The 21049-nt window shown below is 36.1% G+C and overlaps 1 pseudogene; it reads left to right on the top strand.

The window, feature by feature from the left end:
- Positions 1-96: 96 nt before the first annotated feature.
- On the top strand, positions 97-20240 carry LOC149142499 (uncharacterized; annotated as a pseudogene).
- The last annotated feature ends 809 nt before the right edge of the window (positions 20241-21049 follow it).

Here is a 21049-nt window from a genome sequence, read left to right on the forward strand (position 1 = left end):
GCGAAAAAAGACAATCGAAGAAAGAAGAAAACAGAAAAACAAGTGAAGGGATGGCAATTTCCCCCACCTGCTTCAGATGACGAGGAGGAAGAAGAGATGGAGTTTACAAACCCCAACCAGCCCAATCAGATGAAAAAAGAACCAACAGCGGAAGACAAAATACCACAGGAGCAGATAGATACAACACTGGAAAGTTTAACAGATACTATGAACATGGGCAGAAACAAAAGACAACACATATCAGACTCGTCAGACTCTAATAAAGACAATCCACAACCTGTGGTTGAATCTGCACTTGCACTCATAAGTCCAACAGAGTCACAGGGGATTTGGAAAAAAGTTGAGAAGAAAAAGGGGTGAAAACTCTGACTTTCCCCCACATGTACATAATCATATCTGCATAACATGCTTATTTCTTGATTTCGTACACCCTGCGTGGTGATGACGGATCATTGCATCTTTTTTAAGCACCATTTTTTACATTTGTTTACAGCATATGCCAGAAGGCATCTACAACATGTAATTTTTCAATATTAATGAAAGATTACGATTTTTCCAGGGGAAAAAAAAATCTATAAATATTTAATATTTATTTTTAAAACCCAATTGAGTAGGGGTGGAAGAACTAACGAAAATGGAGATCGGGGCACCCGCCACCCCACTAACTCCCAAAAATAATGAAGGGGTGGTGTGGCATGCCCCCCATGCACCATACATGAGATCTCATTGGAATTTATGATGCCTCGACCATTTAAATTTCTCTCAATCCTTCTTCAAGGTGTTTGCTTATGAAATTTGTGTGAGTTATCCAAGGGCCGCAAGGGGTTTTACAAGCAACCCTACAAGCCTCTTTCTCAGTTATTCTATTGAAAATTGCTAGAATGAGTGACAATTTATAGTGGGCATCATTAGCTAGGGAAAGCAAGCTAGAAGCTATCTATCAGAGAAGCCTCACAAAAGAAAAACCCTTCCCTTTTTGGAAGCTCAAGGCCCAAACTTTTACAATGAGGAAGACCGACAAGCCAAGGCTTCTACCTTGGAGAAGATAAATAACTCTTACACATCACTTAGCTTGGATTGGATTAATTCGAAGGCACTCCAATCAAGTGTTGGTTTGTGGTAGGGCGCCTTCAATTCCTCTAGGTCGATAGATGAGGTAATTATGTGCTTCTGGCTTTGTCTGCTCTAGTTTTTCATTTTGGTTGGTTGTGGTGTGATTCTTGGTTTTCATCTCCTCTCTTGGATTAACCTTGGGAGGATTTATTGGCCCTGGGGTATTATGGAAAGGGGGGGGGGGTGCAAGTTCCCTGTATGTAGTCGGACTACTTTGTTATTCCCCGTGGAGTTTGTTAGGTCTAGGTTATGGGGGAATTACACTCACGGTCTTCTTGGGGACTATATCGTTTTGTGGACTAGCTTGCTCACCATGCCTCGATAGTGTTGTCGTAACCGATGAAGTGTTGGGGAGCATGGCCAAACTAGTAGGCCTCACTCTAAAGCTCATGACCATTGCTTACCAAGCTACAAACTCTCCCAACACTCAAGCTGACATCCATCAGCTTGAAACGAATGTTAGCAGGAAAAGAAAATCATCTTTCAAATTTGAAGCTCATGGATGAAGTTTCTCATTAGCTCCTGGAACCTAGGCACACTAGGGGGAGGCGAAATAAGTATATGCATTTGGTCACCCTTCAATGGTAGTTGACGTCTCTATTGGGACAAGTTCTCATGGAAAAACATGATGATAGAAATGAAATCATGTGTTTTCTGAATGATCTACATCAGAACTAGTCGAGAATGCAAGACATCCTTGATCGCATGGATGCTCGCCTAGCACACATGGAGAAGCACATACAGTGTGAATTCAAGCTTTTAATTCTCCCTGGCACTAGACTAGAGAACCCTACTCCAATAACCTCATCTGACTCTTAGATGGCTACCTGTTGTTTTATGAATCTACTATTTTTTTTGTCATTCATAGATCTTTTGTTTTGGATGGCACAGTTAATTTTGTCTAATGTGAAAACTCTGGTAAATCACATACTCGCCAACAAATTTGGTAAGAGTTAGGTTGGTATAATCTTTTGAAAGTTGTGGACAGTGATGTAATCTTTCTCTTATTAGAAAACTTTTGACTTACCAAAAAATGTTTTGAAATTTTAATTGATTAAATAAAAAATAATAAAGATAAATCTTTTCATTATATCAAGATCCATTTGAATATATAAATTAAAATAATGATTCATTTTCAGAACTCAAATTCAATATAACAAAATTTATAGGTACTACGTCATTACAACAATATTTATCGAGGTAGTATAGTTTATAATGTCACTAACAAGGATTTGAACCTAGGTGGAGAAGATAACAATCATTTGTCACCTGAGATAACTCCAATCAACACACACACACACACACATATATATCATCAATGTTCTTTTTCTTTTTTTACCCATGGAAAATTCGAGCAGATCAACCCGAAGGGATCACATCCTATTGGCCAAGCTAGTAGGAGGCTAACCACGAGGGTGTCGAGGAGAATTGACTTCGTGACCTCCCATTGGCAAGGTACTTTAGTAACGGGAACTTGACCAAATAAGCTAACCCTTGGGACTATAGACCATCAATGCTATGCATATCATCAAAATATTAAATTTAAAAAAATTATAAAACATATTAAAAAAAATGCCTCGTATATATGTATTATCATGGTTTTAGTAAAATTAAAAATAGAAATGATATGAAATTCTTATAAATATAAATAATATTATTAAAAACCAGGGTAGATTCATCTTAACTTCTAATTTATAAATGTCAAGAGGGATCAAATTCCTCAAGTTACAAATATTTCCTCAAGTTTTGTAATAAAAAAGAGGTTTGCATCTTGAAAGATTTGATCCTTGTTTATTATTATTATCTAGTAAAATAAATCTTTTCCAAATTAATTAATTATAAGAATACAGTTTAATTATTTGTTTACCATTATGAATTGGTTGGAGTAATCAAACCTAGCCACTATAACATCAAGAGTATACCCAACACTATAACACCAAGAGGATAGCCCATAACTCAGATATACCAGAATTTATGACTTAGCAAGAGCCAAGACTTCGTGGGTGGGGGAGCTGACTCCTTGAGCCTTATCACAATGAGTCAAATATGTCTCCCCACAAACCCGGTAGAGGGGGTAATATTCCAATGTACCAACAACTCAGTCCTCCCACTACAAAACCAAGAAATACAAAATTATTATCAATAACAATAATATATTTTTAAATTCACTATCAACCAGACATTATATGAGACCTTGTTATTTGTGGGATAAAGAACTGTCAAAGTTTATGAAAATGTACCAACAACTCAGTCCTCCCACTACAAAACCAAGAAATACAAAATTATTATCAATAACAATAATATATTTTTAAATTCACTATCAACCAGACATTATATGAGACCTTGTTATTTGTGGGATAAAGAACTGTCAAAGTTTATGAAAATGTACTCCTTGGTTAGTAGCTCCCACCTCCGTAAACTAATGTGACTATTAAAATTTACAAAAGCTCACTCCAGTGTTAGTAAATGGAATGGTTGAGAACACCATTTGAATTAATTCATAAACACATTTTATTTATTTATTTTATATTAAAAAAAATCAATTTATTATTGGAAAAATATATATAAATAAAATTATAAGTAAAATAATTATGTAAAGTAATTATTAAAGGGTAAAGTTATTCAATAAAAGAGCAAGTGGATTGTAAGATTTGGATCTATTATATAAAAAATATAATAAATGTGCTTGATAAATGTCCTGAGTAAATGTTCCACAAAATTAAACAAGCCATGTATGCACCAAATGTCCTTGAGGTTTGCAAATATTGCAATTTAAAATATGATAGCCATGCACTCTATTAACATATTCTTCCTGGATGAATGTATGATAGTCATGTAGTCTAGAGAAAAAAAAAAAAAAAATATATATATATATATATATATATATAAGAAAATATATGAATTAATGAAATTTTAACTTCCACGAAAGTAGAAATAGCCTATGGGACCACAGGCTTCAAGTTTTTTACCTTTTTCTATTTAATCTTTTTATTATTCAAATTAATGATGAGTTTACCTAGCTTTCTATCAATTCCATCACTAAAAAGACAATGTCAAGGACCCAATGTTAACATATTGTTGTAACCATCTCTGATAAGCATCACATTCCAAAATGAAATGTTTTTCCAATTCCACTGCCCCAAAGGTGCAAAAAGCACACACCCATTATTCCCAAGCTTCTTTAGGTCTTTTCCACCAACCTGTTTTGTATAGTAGTTTATGCGAGTTAGTTCTTAATTGAGCAATAAGAATCTTTTCTTTCCATGGAATGCTAGCTCCAATGTACTCTTTTTGTTGGAGATCACAAGTGGGGTTGAATTCCTAAACATAGTACTTCTTTCTACCCAACTATTTTCCCCATAGAGGCTTATGAAACTTCTCCATAACAAAACTCTTTAACTCCTTGTTATTTGTGGGACATGCATTGAGGTAAATATTTCATTTTTGCATCCATTTATTGTTTTGTCTCATCCATGATTTTCTTCTTTCACTCATTCCTATTTGCTCAATTCTTTGTAGGTACCGTATGAGACGCACCATAGCAATTGCTTCGATGGGAGTTGCTCATGTTTCACTCAACATTATCTCATAAGGAATGAACTTGCTCATGATCAAACGTTTTTGGATTTTCTCAATTTGCTTCCACTTTGAGACAGGGATGTTGCTAACCCACAGTTCAAACCTATATATATCACTAGACAAACTAGGAGCCCAAAAAGCACTTTAATCATTTTCCAATCCCACAACTCTACCTCTCTTCATCTGTTTTGAAGAGCATATAATACTTTCCACCCTCCTAAAATTTTCCTCTCTTCATCTGTTTTGAAGAGCATATAATACTTTCCACCCTCCTAAAATTTTCTTCTTTCTACCCCTTGTTGTTGAAATCAATCCTAAGATACTTGTATTCATTTACTTTTTCAAAAATATTACCTTCAAAGAAGAACTTATACTAACTGTGCTTCTTTTTAAATAAAATCTATCTGTTAATTACTATCTGCAAATTCATTATTCAGAATTAAAAATTTCTCTGAAATCTTATAGCTTTGGTTGTTAATTTATTTTTCCATAGCTTTCATTGTTATTGAATGCCATATGGAATATAAACCTCCGCAAATCCAAGAATTCCGATCGTTGTGTTACAAATTGGAAGAACTTCGATGATTAGCAAATCCAAAGTCTTTGTATTACAAATTGCGAAGAATTTGAAGCAAATCTTTTTAGTTGAGATTTCCCTAATGTGTATATTGCATTTACTTTAAAACATTTGAGTTCTACCATATCACTATATCAAGAAGGAAATATCTAAGGATAGCAAGATTACATAGGTAAATTATTAAAAAAAAATTGAATTCCATTTAGATTATAGATTAAATTTGAATTCCATTTCCAATTTAGATTATAGATTATGTTCTTCTGGATAATAAAATAAAGCATGTACTTTTAAGTTGACTTCTAATTCCAAGGTTTTGGAAATTACAAATAAACAAGACCATAAACTTCTTTTCATGCCTCCCTGCATTTCAAATCAGGCGCTTTAAATAGTTTGAAAAGCATTTTTTTTATGTTGTTTTATAATTCCAACATTATAATTCGAGACAAAACCTGGATAACGAGTATATCTACTTCAGGAAGACCATACCTTGTTTCGGTTGTGACTTTATGCACTGTGTTTTAGGTTGTGAGTGGTTGCAAAGCCTGTCTCTCTTGAATGTTAAATTTCGCAATGAGAAATGGACGAAACATCTAGGAGAAGTCCGTAGTGGGGGCCAGTAGGTCAGCGGTATTCCTGATTGCACGTGATGCATTAATTCCACGAGGTCAGCGGTATTCCACAGCGTCAGAACGTGCCGGTATATGCTCTCCGAAGTGTCCTCAGACGGCGGTTCCTATTTCGTATCCTATAGCATAGTAAATGCCTTCTGATATGGGGTCGATATAACACTATATAACATGTCACGCGTATTTTTCCTCTCTCATCACCGCGCGGCGTGTTATATGGTGTTATATCGGCCCCATTTCAGGGGGCATTTACTATGTTATAGGATACGAAATAGGAACTTCCATCGTCAGACCCTTCACCCACCCATGGCGATGCCAGACGTAGAATATTCAGAAAAATGTCGACGACACGACGGAAACCAAAAACCTCAAAAGCCCTAGCCATTGCGTGGTGTATATATATATATATATATATATTACACTGAGAGGGGGTGAGTCCCTTTAGAAGAAGCTGTATTAACCCCAAATTCACAATTTACATATATTTATAGAAGTGAGATTGAATTCGCAATGAATACATATTTACAGAAGCGTGATTGTACAATACATGCAGCGGAGCAAGATGATCAACATATAAACTGCTGGAGCATCTGGAAACATGCATCGAGGGGTTTGAACCTGGGTGGGGAGGCGGCAAGCCGTCCGACCGCGGGGTAAGTTGTTAATAATAATAATAATAATACATTTTTCCATAGAAACCAAACTAAGTGATAATTTATATATATATATATATATAAATTATTATTGTTATAAAGAATAATAATAGAAAATTATAATTTAATGAAATTTTATATATTTTTTAAAATTTAGTAATTTGAGATGTCTAAATGTTTTAATGTTTATTATGAATTGATTTATATCAACATTTATGAGTTATTTAATATATATTGTTGCTTTAATATTATTATTAAGTATGAAAAAAATTAATATATGCTAAACAATATATATATATATATTATTAGGAAATCTTTTGTGAAGGTTAAATCTACTAATTTTCTAATAATTATTGATAATTAAACTAAAAATACTAAAAGTCTTATGGACATGGCATAAATTAATTGAAATTTTAACCTTTTTTTAGTTTTTTTAGTTTTTAGTTTAAATTTGTTTTTAAAATGGTTATCTTGGTCTTACCTTTTAAACTAAATTGATTAATTTAAAGAATGTCATAGATTATTGAGAAGAGTTTTCCGCTAAAATTACATCATAATCCATTTGTCAACGAGTTTCGAACCAACAAGTGTGGTTCATAGTCAGGACAAGTTGAAGAACCAGATCATGGTTGGAGGTTAAATAGAGAGAGCAGAATATTCCATGGCTATATTGGACCAGGAAACAACCAATGTAGCCGTTTCCTGGTCAAATATTGTCGTTGAATTATTTGCGCTCTCTATTTTACCTGCACCATGATCTGGTTCTTCAACTTGTCCTGAACGACACTTGTGCATCGACAAATAAATTATGATGTGATTTACGCCAAAAACTCTTCTTAATAAACTTGATATGGATCAGCCTAAATTCAGCGATGTCATAAATATAAGTTATGGTTTTTTGAATATGCGGTATTGATAAGCTATGATATTGACCGATAACATGATAACAAAGCCTATTATAAATTAGAGTAAAACAAATTTCTATAAATAAAAAAACCTATTAAAAAAACAAATTTCCATAGATAAAAATATTATTCATAATTTAAAATAAAATTATAACTTAGTTAATTTTTATGAATTTTAAAATTTTAAACACCATTCACCTACACTAATTTTTGTATTTCTGGTAGTAAATTTTGAAAAATGTTACAGCGTTTCTTGAATTATTCCAGAGTTGTTTATTTAATAATACGTATTTATTGATTGGTCTGGTTTTACACAAAAATCGAGAAATCCAGCCGGGTAGATAGCACCGACACGAAACTATTTAAATCTAACATTATTCCTTTTGGATAGTATTTATATTTACTGCTGTAAATAAGTGGACTGACAATGCAGGGTGAAGAGCTTTAATATTGCCTTTTCACGGGATGAATACATATATATGTCAGCTGACAAGAAATAAGAGGAGGCCGTAGACATGGAGGGAGTTAATGATTTTTTGGAGATTTCGGTGACGGAATCCGGGGAAAAAATTGAGGTTAAATCTTGATTTGTTAAAGTTAAAATTGTTTTTTAACTGCATATTTGGATTCAGCACCCTGAAAAACCCCTGGGACTCTTTCATTGTGCAGAAACTAGATATCAAACCTGCGATTCCAATAAATTCCTGCCGGATTTCGACCGGAAAAACCCTCCGAAAAAGCTTTCAAAAAGTCACGTTATACAACTGCGACATGGAGCCAGTGGTTATTAAAAAAAATAAGAGAAAGCCGAGGGAAGAAAAGGAGCCCGTGAAGTTGTTGTAAGTGGGTGACGTACACATGTTGCTGCAACTTCAACCATCTGAAACATTTCACCGTTTAGGACGCTTTTGAGGACTCCCCTTGGTCCATTCACGGCGGCAGTCCTTTAGAAATGGCGGGTCTGTGACAGATCCTACTTTTCAGATTTAGTAACGGATCGGCTTGGAATGAACGATATCATGAAGATGGAGCATGGTCAACGCATACTGGTGGAAAACAATGACAGTTGTTTGATCGAACAAATGGAGGAAAATAAATAATGATAGGTGTTGGTTGAAAATAAAATGTAGATAAAAGTGGATGTTAAAGAATTTCAAAACAGAATATTATTTTGGTGTAAATATATATTAGTATAGATCTATTTTAACCAAGGATCTAACATGAGTTTAAATGGATCAAATTTTTTCACGTGTAAAAAATGTGTAATTTTTTATTGTTTAAATTGTATTTTTGAATGGTATAGAGATTAAATGTGTATTGAGTCATTTTATTAGTGCGTATTAAACTATTGTTTTGTTATATATGAAGTTGATATCATGTGTTAAAATATTTTTGAAAAGTATAAGGTCTAAATATCTTACTAATATATTTTTACTTTACATGAAATTATATTAGGTCATATAGAGACGTTGCTTTTCTATATTAAGAATATTTTATTTTTATTTTAAGAGGTATGGACATACTTACACATTGCCTTCACACTGCACAGTGATACTTACGTTGTCCCATGTAGGGCTCAAATGGTGATTCTAACATTTCTTCTCAACCATCTAATAAGATTCAAAAAAAGCATTATTCAAAAAAATAAAAAATCTCTATATATAAAGTTAACATCAAAAACAAATTTCAATTGGGTATTCTCAAAATAGATCATATATGTCCCCCCACAGACATAATAAATTAAAAACGTCAATGTAGATATATGAATATGATGTGTGTACATAAAAGAAAAGTGAATAAGATTAATTGTGCAAGTCATAGCAAAGGTGTGTTAGCCGTGAAAGAAGCAAAGGTGTGTTAGCCAGGAAAGAGTCAAAGTTAACAAAATTGAAGATTGATTATTTATTGTGTCAAATGAGAAGACAAGAGAGGCTATGACTAGGATTTGCATCAGATGCTGCAAAGGAAACGTCGTAAGTATTTCTAATGACACTTGCATATGTGTTTGGATTTTGTACAAATTTGCGCCATTAAGTTCAGATTGTCTTTACAGAAGATAGCATATGCATTGGGTTCCTAACTGAAAACATTATGAGATTTAGCCCCGCCTTGAAGGTACGAACATAAGCCATGTGTCTTTCATCATCCTAAAATCTTATTAATATTATTAAAGCAAGGCAGGATAGAGACCATAATAATGCAGATTAAAGAAAGCAGGTTGACTTAGCATGCTCCTGCTTCAATTCCTCTTTCAAGTCTTTAGTGGCATTCAGATTCTAGGTGCAAATGAAATTGCTAACCTTCATGGCCATGATGTCATGGTCCACACCCTACAGTTTTTGGTCCTAGTTGATTTTTTGTTGCCCTTCCACCAAATCCTCTGCCCACTAGTCTCGTATTTTCTGATGTTGCTTGAATTGTGCTGCTAACCATGTTTCTAAAATTTCATTAGTCATTATTTGTATCACTCTTACAAATGTTTTTGTGCAGTTTATCCCTTGTTCGCTAATTTGTTTTATCCATAAGATTTCCTTTGCTGCTAATCTTGGGTTTTGAATTTTCAGATGGCGTACTTCATCTACCTTTTCTACATCTGCAAACTTTTTGAGCTCATTGACATTGTGAGATTATTGTGCACCGTGGATCTTTCTAATTTGGATTGTTGTCCTTTGTCCTCGAATTAGCTTGGCTATTCTTGTTCTCCATTTTTTTCTTTAGGACTTTCTAGATAGATTTTTTTTCTTTAAGACTTTCTAGGTAGATTTAATTTCAATAGAATATCTAAAACATTCTCAGTGTCTCAAATATTTAAATGCACTGGTTATGGATTGAGTTTTTTGTTTCCAGATAATAATGGTCTTAAAGCGAAATGTTCATCAAATCACTGTTCTTCATGTGTAACACCATGTTTCTAGAGCTATTATTTGGTGGATCATTGCCCATCATGCACTGGGAGGGGATGGTAATTTCTCGACACTTGCCACTATCACCATTTAATATTTTTCTCTTAATTTTTGTTGGAAGATGATCATGTTTCATCTAAAGACTCCAACTATTGTTAACCGATTTAACATCCATGACACCCTGTTATTTCATGGCATGAAACATACCACCCTCTTGGGGGAATTGGCACGAATGTCATTACACCCTCTTTACTTAGAGACTGCTCTAATACCAACTTAGATATAACTCTGATACCATGACAGAGAGAGCAAAGACTTATCAAACAGAACACACAACTTAGAACTGAACAACTTCATAACTTGGTTTAATTCATTATTTAATCATGTATTTATACACATCAAGAGAAAGCTCTGGAGATTGGGGCGGTGGCTTCCTGAAGAAGCTTGCCCCTTTCTCAACAGTTTCTAGAAGCCGCATTTAAAATCTTTGTTGAATGTAGGTTCCAGGTAGTTGGAATTAACTCTAGTTTCTTCCAACACTCCCCCTTAATTCCAACTATATAACAAACATACTCTTAGTACAATAAACAAGACACTATACTCTTAATTGTTGTGTCTGCTGGTCTAAGTCTTAGCTAGGCTTACAACAAAACATTTCATTTTTGCCTTCTTATTAAAGGGTCCACGCTTGTTCCTTTTCCTTTGTTGATGCAGTTTCATCTTCACCTTTATTGTCATAAGATGGTGATTGAATTTCTCCTTTCTTGATTGCGGATTAACATTCTTTGCATTCAATATTGCTGCAGGGTCTTGGGACTTATGCTTGTCCTTAATGCTTGCAATTTCTTCAAGTTTTGTTGCTTCTTCCTAATTGTCAATATCTGCAAACTTAAAAACAATGTTAGATTCATAAACAAAACCATATTGATTTTTAACATCATGCTCTTTGGAAAGAGCTTTGCTTCCTTCATTTTTCTTTGCTGACATAGTTGGTTGATTAATGTCTTCAACCTCTTTCGCCAATTCTATTGCTGCAAACATGTTATCCTGCATTTGATTTGTATATGGAGGTAGGCAACTCTTCTCACCAAACAACAACTGTTGGGTCCCTATAATACTAGTGATTACCCCATTACTATTGTAGTTATACCCCTTATTTATATTGTTGTGCCCCTATTACCCCCATATTGTTATTTCTATGCCCCATAGAATCCCTCTATTGTTATTTTTGTGGCTTTATATTATTATTGTTAGGTCGGCTGGATTATATTGTGACTCCTTAGACTCCTATATATAGAAAGGAGGTTTTGTCATTTGTATCATCCAAGAATTGTTCATTTATGTAATGTAAAGGAGGTTTCCCCCTCGAAGAGGCTGAATTCTAAGGCATTGATCTTTCTTTTCTATCTTTTCTTGAGCTGGTTTCATAACATTTGGTATCAGAGCTTTGGATTCTAGGGTTTTGCTGCTCCAAACAGGTCATCGTGGCATTTTCGCTATAACTTTTTTTTTTGTGACGTTTCAGAAGTCGCAAAAAAAAACCCATTTGAGAAGAAATCGCGCTGAATCTTGGGTCTGAATTTCAGAGCTTTTCGCGCGATATTTGCGGAGATATGATCTGAGGAAGTTGGTCTTTTTGCAGACTCCTGAATTACATTCAAAATAGGTGACCTGAGGAAAATCGTCATAACTTTCTCTCTGGGGATCGGATTGAAGTTTCGTAAGAAGGTACAGAAAGAGGACGGACTGTAGTTTCTTGTGGGTGTTTTTCAGATCCAAAGGTCGAAACAGTGACTCGCGGCACGTCGTACAAGTTAGCTCTACTGAACTAGTCTATAATCAAGTCACTGTGGGAGATTTCGCATAACTCTTCCTTGGAGAATCCAATTTGGGTCAGACTTGTGGCATTGGAAAGAGGACACAGAGAGCTACTACAGGTCATAATTTCAGAACTAGATGATTGGAAAGTACAGAGATACATCAGAGGCAATATCGAGCTCCTACAAAGTGAAAAAAGGTGTGTAGATTTTTTTTAAATTTTTGTTTAAGCTTGGTTTGAAAATTTATTTTGAAGGAATTCAAAGGGCATAATAGAGCATTATTATCGGTAACTGATGCCCCGAGGAAAAAAAATGCAAACACCTAGTAAGGTACCTGAAAGCTCTAGCATGACTCATGAAGAAGAGGAAGAAATGCTACATGATATATCAAAATTACAAGAACAAGTGCAACAAATGTCACGCTCACAAAAGTTAACAGATACTAAGATAAATGGCGTGGAAGCTAAGATAAATGGCGTGGAAGCTAAGATGAATGGCATGGAAGCTAAGATGGACAATTTGAAGATAGATTTGAACACAAATTTGAAGACAGGCATGGCAGATTTGAAGACAGATTTGACTAATTTTCTACAAGAAATACTTACTAATGGTGAAAAGGTAGTAAAGGAAACTCATGATGAGAACAAAAGAAATGTTAATCATGATTCCATAGACTCTAATGTTGGATCGAAGAATCACCACATTCCAAAAATCGATATGAGGAAGTTTGATGGCAGGGATCCCGCCACATGGATATTACAGATGGAGCAATTCTTCGATCTCAATAATGTGCAAAACACACAAAAGGTACGTATGGCAACTTTATATTTGGAACCAAATCAGTTTGTATGGTATCAATGGCTTTGTTCTCGTAAACAATTTATCACTTGGGCAATTTTTACGGAAGAATCGATAGCACATTATGAGGATACAAAAAGCAACACTTTTTTTAGCCAATTGATAGGTCTCAAACAAAAGGGTTCAATAATGGAGCACATTGAGGAGTTCCAAAAATTGAACATAAGGGTAAAAGATATTCCAGAGGAGTATAGGATTGATGTGTTCATAGGGTCTTTAAAGGATAATATCCAACATGATGTGCGTCTTTGGGAACCTGATTCAATAGAGAAGGCATTCAGGTTAGCAAGAAAAATGGAAAGCAAAATTATGGCAACTAGGAAGCATACCATTCACAACTATAAAGACGGAAGTGTTGTTGCCCATAGTCTTCCACAACCTACAAGGTTGACACCACAACAATTGGAAGAAAAAAGAGCAAAAGGGCTTTGTTACAATTGTGATAGAAAATACACAAAAGGTCATAAGTGTGCTGAGAAGAAATTATTCTACATAGATTGTGAAGAGGAAGAAGAAAAGGAGCAAGAAAGGTCAAAAGAAGAGGATATATTCCAGGAACAAAGCCTAGATGAAAAACAAATAAATCCGATCATATCTTGTAATGCATTGGCGGGAATTACCACTCCTCAAACCATCAAGATAGAAGGACAAATCAAGAAGAAAAAGGTAATAGTGTTGATTGATTCAGGAAGCACCCACAATTTTATTCATTGTAGGGTAGCAAAAGAATTGAATTGCTTCTTATATCCAGCACCAGAGTGTCAAGTGATGATTGCAAATGGAGGAACAATAAATTGTTCTGGAAAGTGCCATAATATCAAGCTATCCATGGGAGAATATGTATTGACTAGCCCAATGCTTTCCATTCCAATGGGAGGTGCTGATGTTGTACTAGGAGTCCAATAGCTACAATCCTTGGGTACAATAGCTTTTAATTTTCAAGAACTTTTCATGAAATTTTCTGTGGAAGGAAAGGAAGTTGAATTAATGGGTATTGTAGGGAAACCAGGAAAGATAATCAGCTCTAATGGCATGACAAAGCTTCTAAAAAAGGAGCAAAGAGGTGTAATTGCACAATTATGTTCGCTAGATGTTTCCACATTGGAATCATCTATTTCTCCAGATCTCCAAAAAGTCCTGGACAATCATTCCAAGGTATTTGAGACTCCCAAAGGTCTCCCACCTATGCGTGATCATGATCATGCTATTCATCTGATTCCAAGAAGTGTTCCTCCAAACATCAGGCCGTACAGATATCCATATGTCCAAAAAAGTGAAATTGAACGTATGGTTGCAGAAATGCTAGAGGCTGGTATAATTCAACCGAGTCAAAGTTCTTTCTCAGCTCCAGTAGTATTGGTGCACAAGAAGGATGGATCATGACGCATGTGTCCAGATTATAGAGAGCTCAACAAGCTCACTGTTAAAGATAAGTTCCCCATTCCTGTCATTGATGAATTACTGGATGAATTGCATGGATCAATTTACTTCACCAAGTTGGATCTTCGTTCGGGATATCATCAAATCAGAATGAAGATTGAAGACATTCCGAAAACGGCATTTAGAACTCATGAGGGTCATTATGAATTTTTGGTCATGCCTTTTGGCCTTACCAATGCACCTTCAACATTTCAAGGTTTGATGAATTCAATTTTCAAACCATTCCTTAGAAAATTTGTGTTGGTATTTTTTGATGATATACTAATCTACAGCAAGTCTTGGAAGGATCATGTTGAACATGTTGACAAGGTGCTACAACTATTGGAGGAGAAACAATTATATGCAAAAAGATCCAAATGTTTCTTTGGAGTCCAGGAGGTGGAATATTTGGGTCATATAGTATCTCATGAAGGAGTTAAGGTAGACCCTAGCAAAATTAAAGCTATTAAGGAATGGAAAATTCCCACATCCATAAAGCATCTGCGAGGATTTCTTGGGTTGACAGGGTATTATCGCAAGTTCGTTAAGAATTATGGGAGAATAGCAACACCTCTAACAACATTATTGAAGAAAGATTCATTTTCATGGACTCCGGAAGCAACAAAGGCCTTTAAACATCTTAAAGAGGCAATGTGCCAAGCACCAGTCTTAGCTACACCGGACTTCACAAAAACCTTTATTGTGGAATGTGATGCTTCAGGAAATGGAATTGGTGCTGTTCTAATGCAAGATGAAAGACCCATTGCTTTTGAAAGTCGTCCAATCAAGGGAAAGTTTTTAAGCAAAGCTATTTATGAGAAGAAATGTTGGCAATACTCCATGCACTTAAGAAATGGCGACCCTACCTAATGGGAAGACACTTCAAGGTAAAAACGGATCATGATAGCCTTAAATACTTTTTAGAACAAAGATTATCCTCTGAAGAGCAACAAAAGTGGGTCACAAAGATGTTGGGTTATGACTTTGAAATCATCTACAAAAAAGGGAAGCAAAATGTGGTGGCAGATGCACTCTCAAGAAAGGATGAGGATATGGAAGCATTGTTGTGTGCCATTTCTATTATCCAACCAGATTGGATAAACGAAGCAAAGGAGGAATGGAAGAATGACGAAGAAGTGTGGGCACTTATTCAAAAGCTACAACAAGATTCCAGTACTTCTGATACATTTAGCTGGAAAAGTGATTCGTTATGGTACAAAGATCGCTTATACCTCTGTAAGAATTCCCAGCTAAAACAAAAGATTCTTATGGAATTGCACACTTCTCCCTTAGGAGGGCACTCAGGATTTTTAAAAACTTACCACAGGGTTAAGAAGGAATTTTTTTGGGATGGCCTTAAATCAGATATTCAAAAGTTTGTGGTGAAATGTTTGGTTTGCCAACAAAATAAAGTTGAAACAATTAAGACACCGGGTCTATTACAACCTTTATCCATTCCAAGCGAACGTTGGGAGGAGGTTTCAATGGATTTTATCACAGGTTTACCCAAGTCTGAAGGAAAGAGTGTCATCATGGTGGTAGTTGACAGACTTACCAAGTATGCACACTTTTGTGCATTATCACATCCATTTAAAGCCAGTACAGTTTCTACTGCATTTATGGAAACAGTTCAAAAGCTACATGGAAACCCAAAGATTATTGTAAGTGACAGAGATCCCATTTTCACTGGAAATTTTTGGACAGAATTATTTTCTTGTCTTGGTACTCAGTTAGCTCATAGGTCATCTTATCATCCTCAATCTGATGGGCAAACTGAGATAGTAAACAAATGTTTGGAAGGATATCTTCGTTGCTTTGTATCTGATAAACAGACACAATGGGTCAAATGGTTGCCTCTGGCTGAATGGTGGTATAACACTTCCTTCCATACAGCAACAAAAATGACCCCATTTATGGCACTTTATGGGTACCAACCACCATCAATCACATCATATTTAAGAGAAAATTCTAAGGTTCAGGCAGTGGAACATCACATTGAACATCAACAACAAGTCCTCCAAGTCTTAAAGGATAACCTCGTGTTGGCACAAAATAGAATGAAACAACAGGCATATCAACATCGTAGTGAAAGAAGTTTTGATGTAGGTGATTGGGTATTCCTACGGCTACAACCATATAAGCAAATGTCCCTAAAGAAAGCTAAGAAGGATAATAAATTATCACCAAAGTATTATGGTCCGTACAAGGTGTTGGAAAAGATTGGTACTATGGCATACAAATTGGAGCTTCCTGCAGCTTCTCGATTGCACCCAGTTTTCCATGTTTCATGTTTAAAGAAGGTTATAGGCGACAAGCTCCCAATTCAAACAATATTGCTAGAACTTGACGAGGAAGGAAAAATTATATTGGAACCGGAAGCAGTCACAGAAACAAGAACTCGACAGCTACGAAATCGATCAATTTCAGAGTATCTTATCAAGTGGAAGAACTTATCCGCTGAAGATTCCACATGGGAGGATGAGAATTTTATGCAGAAGTATCCAAAACTGCTCAAGCGTTGAGGACAACACTTTTTTGAAGGAGAGGGGCATGTTGGGTCCCTATAATACTAGTGATTACCCCATTACTATTGTAGTTATACCCCTTATTTATATTGTTGTGCCCCTATTACCCCCATATTGTTATTTTTGTGCCCCATAGAATCCCTCTATTGTTATTTTTGTGGCTTTATATTATTATTGTTAGGTCGGCTGGATTATATTGTGACTCCTTAGACTCCTATATATAGAAAGGAGGTTTTGTCATTTGTATCATCCAAGAATTGTTCATTTATGTAATGTAAAGGAGGTTGCCCCCTCGAAGAGGCTGAATTCTAAGGCGTTGATCTTTCTTTTCTATCTTTTCTTGAGTTGGTTTCATAACAACAACTCATCAATAAGATGCTTTTCTTGCATCATATTTAACCACTCAGCATGGGATACATAATTGTCATCAAATTTGATTTCATATGTTTCTGCATCACAGGTAATTTCCTCACTATCACATGCTACGCTATTGTCAGTTAAAGACATACTTTCAACCTTAATCCCAACTATGATGCTTTCAACACAATCACTTTTAACAACAACACCTTCATCAACTTCAGCTTTCTCACTACCCTCCATATTGTATTTCATTTCAAGAACATTCCAAAATATTTTTGCATTATGCATTTCACCAAATTCGTACAAAATATTAGACAAAATATTTTCATCTAAAGCTGATATGATGAGAAACAATGCTACTGCATTTCTACACTTATCATTCAAATTCATAGAAGTTTCTTGGACAAATTTCCATAAATCTACTGAACCAAGCAATCCTTCCATTTTAATTGCCCAAAGCTTAAAATTTTTACCTGAGAAAATTGGCAAAACTGGCATTAATCGTTTCAGTATTGCATCAGTGTCTTCAAATTCTTCTATCTGATTCAGATCTTCTTCTGCCACTATTGCCATTTGAGAAAATTCAACTGCCACGCTATGCCAAGCCACAAGCTTTTACTCCACAGTCAACACCAACTAGTTCCACACAATAGGCCATACCAACAACATATCAGAAGGCACAATACAACATGCAAGGCAGGATTTCAAAATATACTTTGTGACTCTACACGCAGCAGATCAATTTCTTCCAACAGTGAGATCGGCAACCCTCACAAATCTTAGCCCTCTCGGATGCTTACAAGCCTCAACGGCTCCTACACACCACTAAATCACACAGGCTCCAATCGCTAGACAGAGCCACTGCTATTCTCGTCCAGGCGGCACACAATCCACCACTTCACACACGGAGACCACGCTGGCTGCAACAAGCTTTTCTTCTCCAGTTTCGAGATGGAGCAGATCTCCTTTCGATGGCCTTCAATGACGAAGATTCACACGCTGACAGACACACTCCACACCAGATTCCTTCCCTATTATATCTGCCGTCAATTAAGGCAACCTGCGTGCCAGCGCTCCGAGCAGGCACCCGCCTTGGGCACGTGCACTACACAAGAACTCAGCAGATTCCCAGATCTTAACATGCACAACGAAGGCCGCCCCGCGAACAATGAACACAAATCCCTCACCTCGTCCCTTGAACACAAATTACGCCACGACAGCTCCAACTCTGGCCAAGTTGCCAAGTGGATGCAATCCGTGGCCATGTGCAGCCACCAAAAACAGTCCCAGATTCACACAAAGAAAACCAAATCTCTCGCTCCTTGAGATCTTCACACCACCAAGACCTCCCCTAAGTAGCTCACCTCAGTTCTCTAACAGCCCGGCAACACAGGACTCAATGCGTCCTCAACACACAGCTTCACACAAGTTTCAGAAAACAATAAAGACTCACGCATATTCAAAACACAACAGATAATCAATACAACACTCACAGCACTCATCGGCACTCAGCACACTTGCGCCGACCTCGGCTCTCCTCAGCCCTCTAGGCTCCACACACTCCCACAGCACTCAAATAGTATTCAGCGCTCCTACTGTCAACAACAGCGCTTCAACTTGCGCTCCACACAGAGACTTCACAACATATACCAGAGCTACCACAACTCCAATAGCACAACGGGCTTTCCACATAGTTCTTCAAAAACGCACAAAACAGGCTCTCTCACCTAGTGGCACACGCACAACAGTTCTTTAAGCCACACTAGATCCTCATACGGTGGCGCTTCCACAACGCTCGCTCTTCCTCACACACTAGACACAGCGGAAACCCTCACTACAAGCTCACGGCTCACTAACACTCACTGAGCTCACAGCTCTTTACCAACCCTTACTCCTGAGCTCTGCACTCTGCCGCAACCCTCGGCTCTGATACCAAATTAGAGACTGCTCTGATACCAACTTAGATATAGCTCTGATACCATGACAGAGATAGCAGAGACTTATCAAACAGAACACACAACTTAGAACTGAATAACTTCATAACTTGATTTCATTCGTTTTTAATCATGTATTTATACACATCAAGAGAAAGCTCTGGAAATTGGGGCGGTGGCTTCCTGAAGAAGCTTGCCCCTTTGTCAACAGTTTCTAGAAGCCACATTTAAAATCTCTGTTGAATGTAGGTTCCAGGTAGTTGGAATTAACTCTAGTTTCTTCCAACATCTTTACCAACCAGTGAAATCTTTAGCGGTGATTATTTTTTTTATAGATACAAAAGCAATATTGTTTTAGCTTCCTTTAACTCCTGGTTTTCATTTTGGCCTGTGTAGCATACTTCTATGCAGCAATGAACTCAGCGGTTCATGTAATTATGTACTTCTATTATTTGATTTCCTCAATTCTAAGGGGCATAGAGAAACTACGAAGAAAATACCTCTTTTGGGGAAAGTAAGTTCTGAAATGTAAACTTTTTTCTATTACTTTTTTGAATAACTGACAATAGTCTTGTAAGAGTTATGGCAATCAGCTTACTGTCAATAGAGTATATTGGGTTTGCACCATTTCGTACACTAAAATTAATATAAAAAATATATATATATTTCCTGTTTTGTCTTAGGTATCTTACACAAATACAAATGCTACAATTTGGTTTGAAAATGGTTCAAGTTTACTATTGTATTAAAAGATATGCTCCATATCCAAGATTTCTCTGCAAGGTATCTTCTTTTCTGTTGTGGAACTCTGTTTCTGCAGACTGGACATAGATGGACTAACCAGTTAACTGTTTTTTCTTTTGCATACACGTTTCTACTACATGATCGCGTTGTTGTTGTTGTTCTCCAACTTCTATGTGCACAAGTACTCCAAGTCATCTCCTACCAAAGAGAAGAAATTGGAGTGATTAACACAAGCTCAAGATATAATGATATAATATTCTTCTTCCATGTCCTTACGAAAGATCAACTTTAGATAAAGAATAACTATTTCAGGAAAAATCAATAGGCTGATTAGTCATGTTGGAGTGTAATTGTCCTCCCAGAGTCCATTCATAACGGCCCCAAATGTCGGTTGATCACGGCCTCAGATATCGGTCCCCAAATGTCGATGGAGAGAATGTGTCAGATTTTGGAAAAGCTCAAAGCAGTTGAGAGTTGTTAGAAAACCTAAGGGAAGATGTGAGTTCAATGGCCCAGCACTAACTCCATGGATTTCGTACAACAGCATGACATTGTGGTGTAAATATATCAGGAATATGCATGAGATTTGAAACAATTACAATTCACGTGTCACCAATTGTGTGTACATCTTTTTGAAGTGGCATAACTAAATGTAGAAATAAAAATAAAAACAAGTGAAAATGGGAAAACGAGCTCCAAGAATACTTGTATAAGAGAAAGAAAACTTTGTCAGCGATTTTCCCAAAAAAATCCACAAACTCCCCATTATCAGCAAGTCCTACAACGATGATCTGTACAACAATTCAAAACCCACCAAGGATGGAACTTGGGTATGCAACAAGCCCACAACAAGCCTTGTTAATAACACTAGTGTTTCAGAATAAAGCAATCTCTCATTAGAAATATATGTTTCTAAGGCGAAGATATTTTGAATTGAGGAGTTACTCTACTAGCGATTTTCCCGAAAAATATCCACAAACTCCCCATTATCAGCAAGTCCTACAACGATGATCTGTACAACAATTCAAAACCC

The sequence above is a fragment of the Pinus tabuliformis genome, chromosome X (genome assembly GCF_031772625.1).
Source record: "Pinus tabuliformis cultivar Carrire ecotype Pingquan chromosome X, CPIR1, whole genome shotgun sequence".
Taxonomy (NCBI): Eukaryota; Viridiplantae; Streptophyta; class Pinopsida; order Pinales; family Pinaceae; genus Pinus; species Pinus tabuliformis.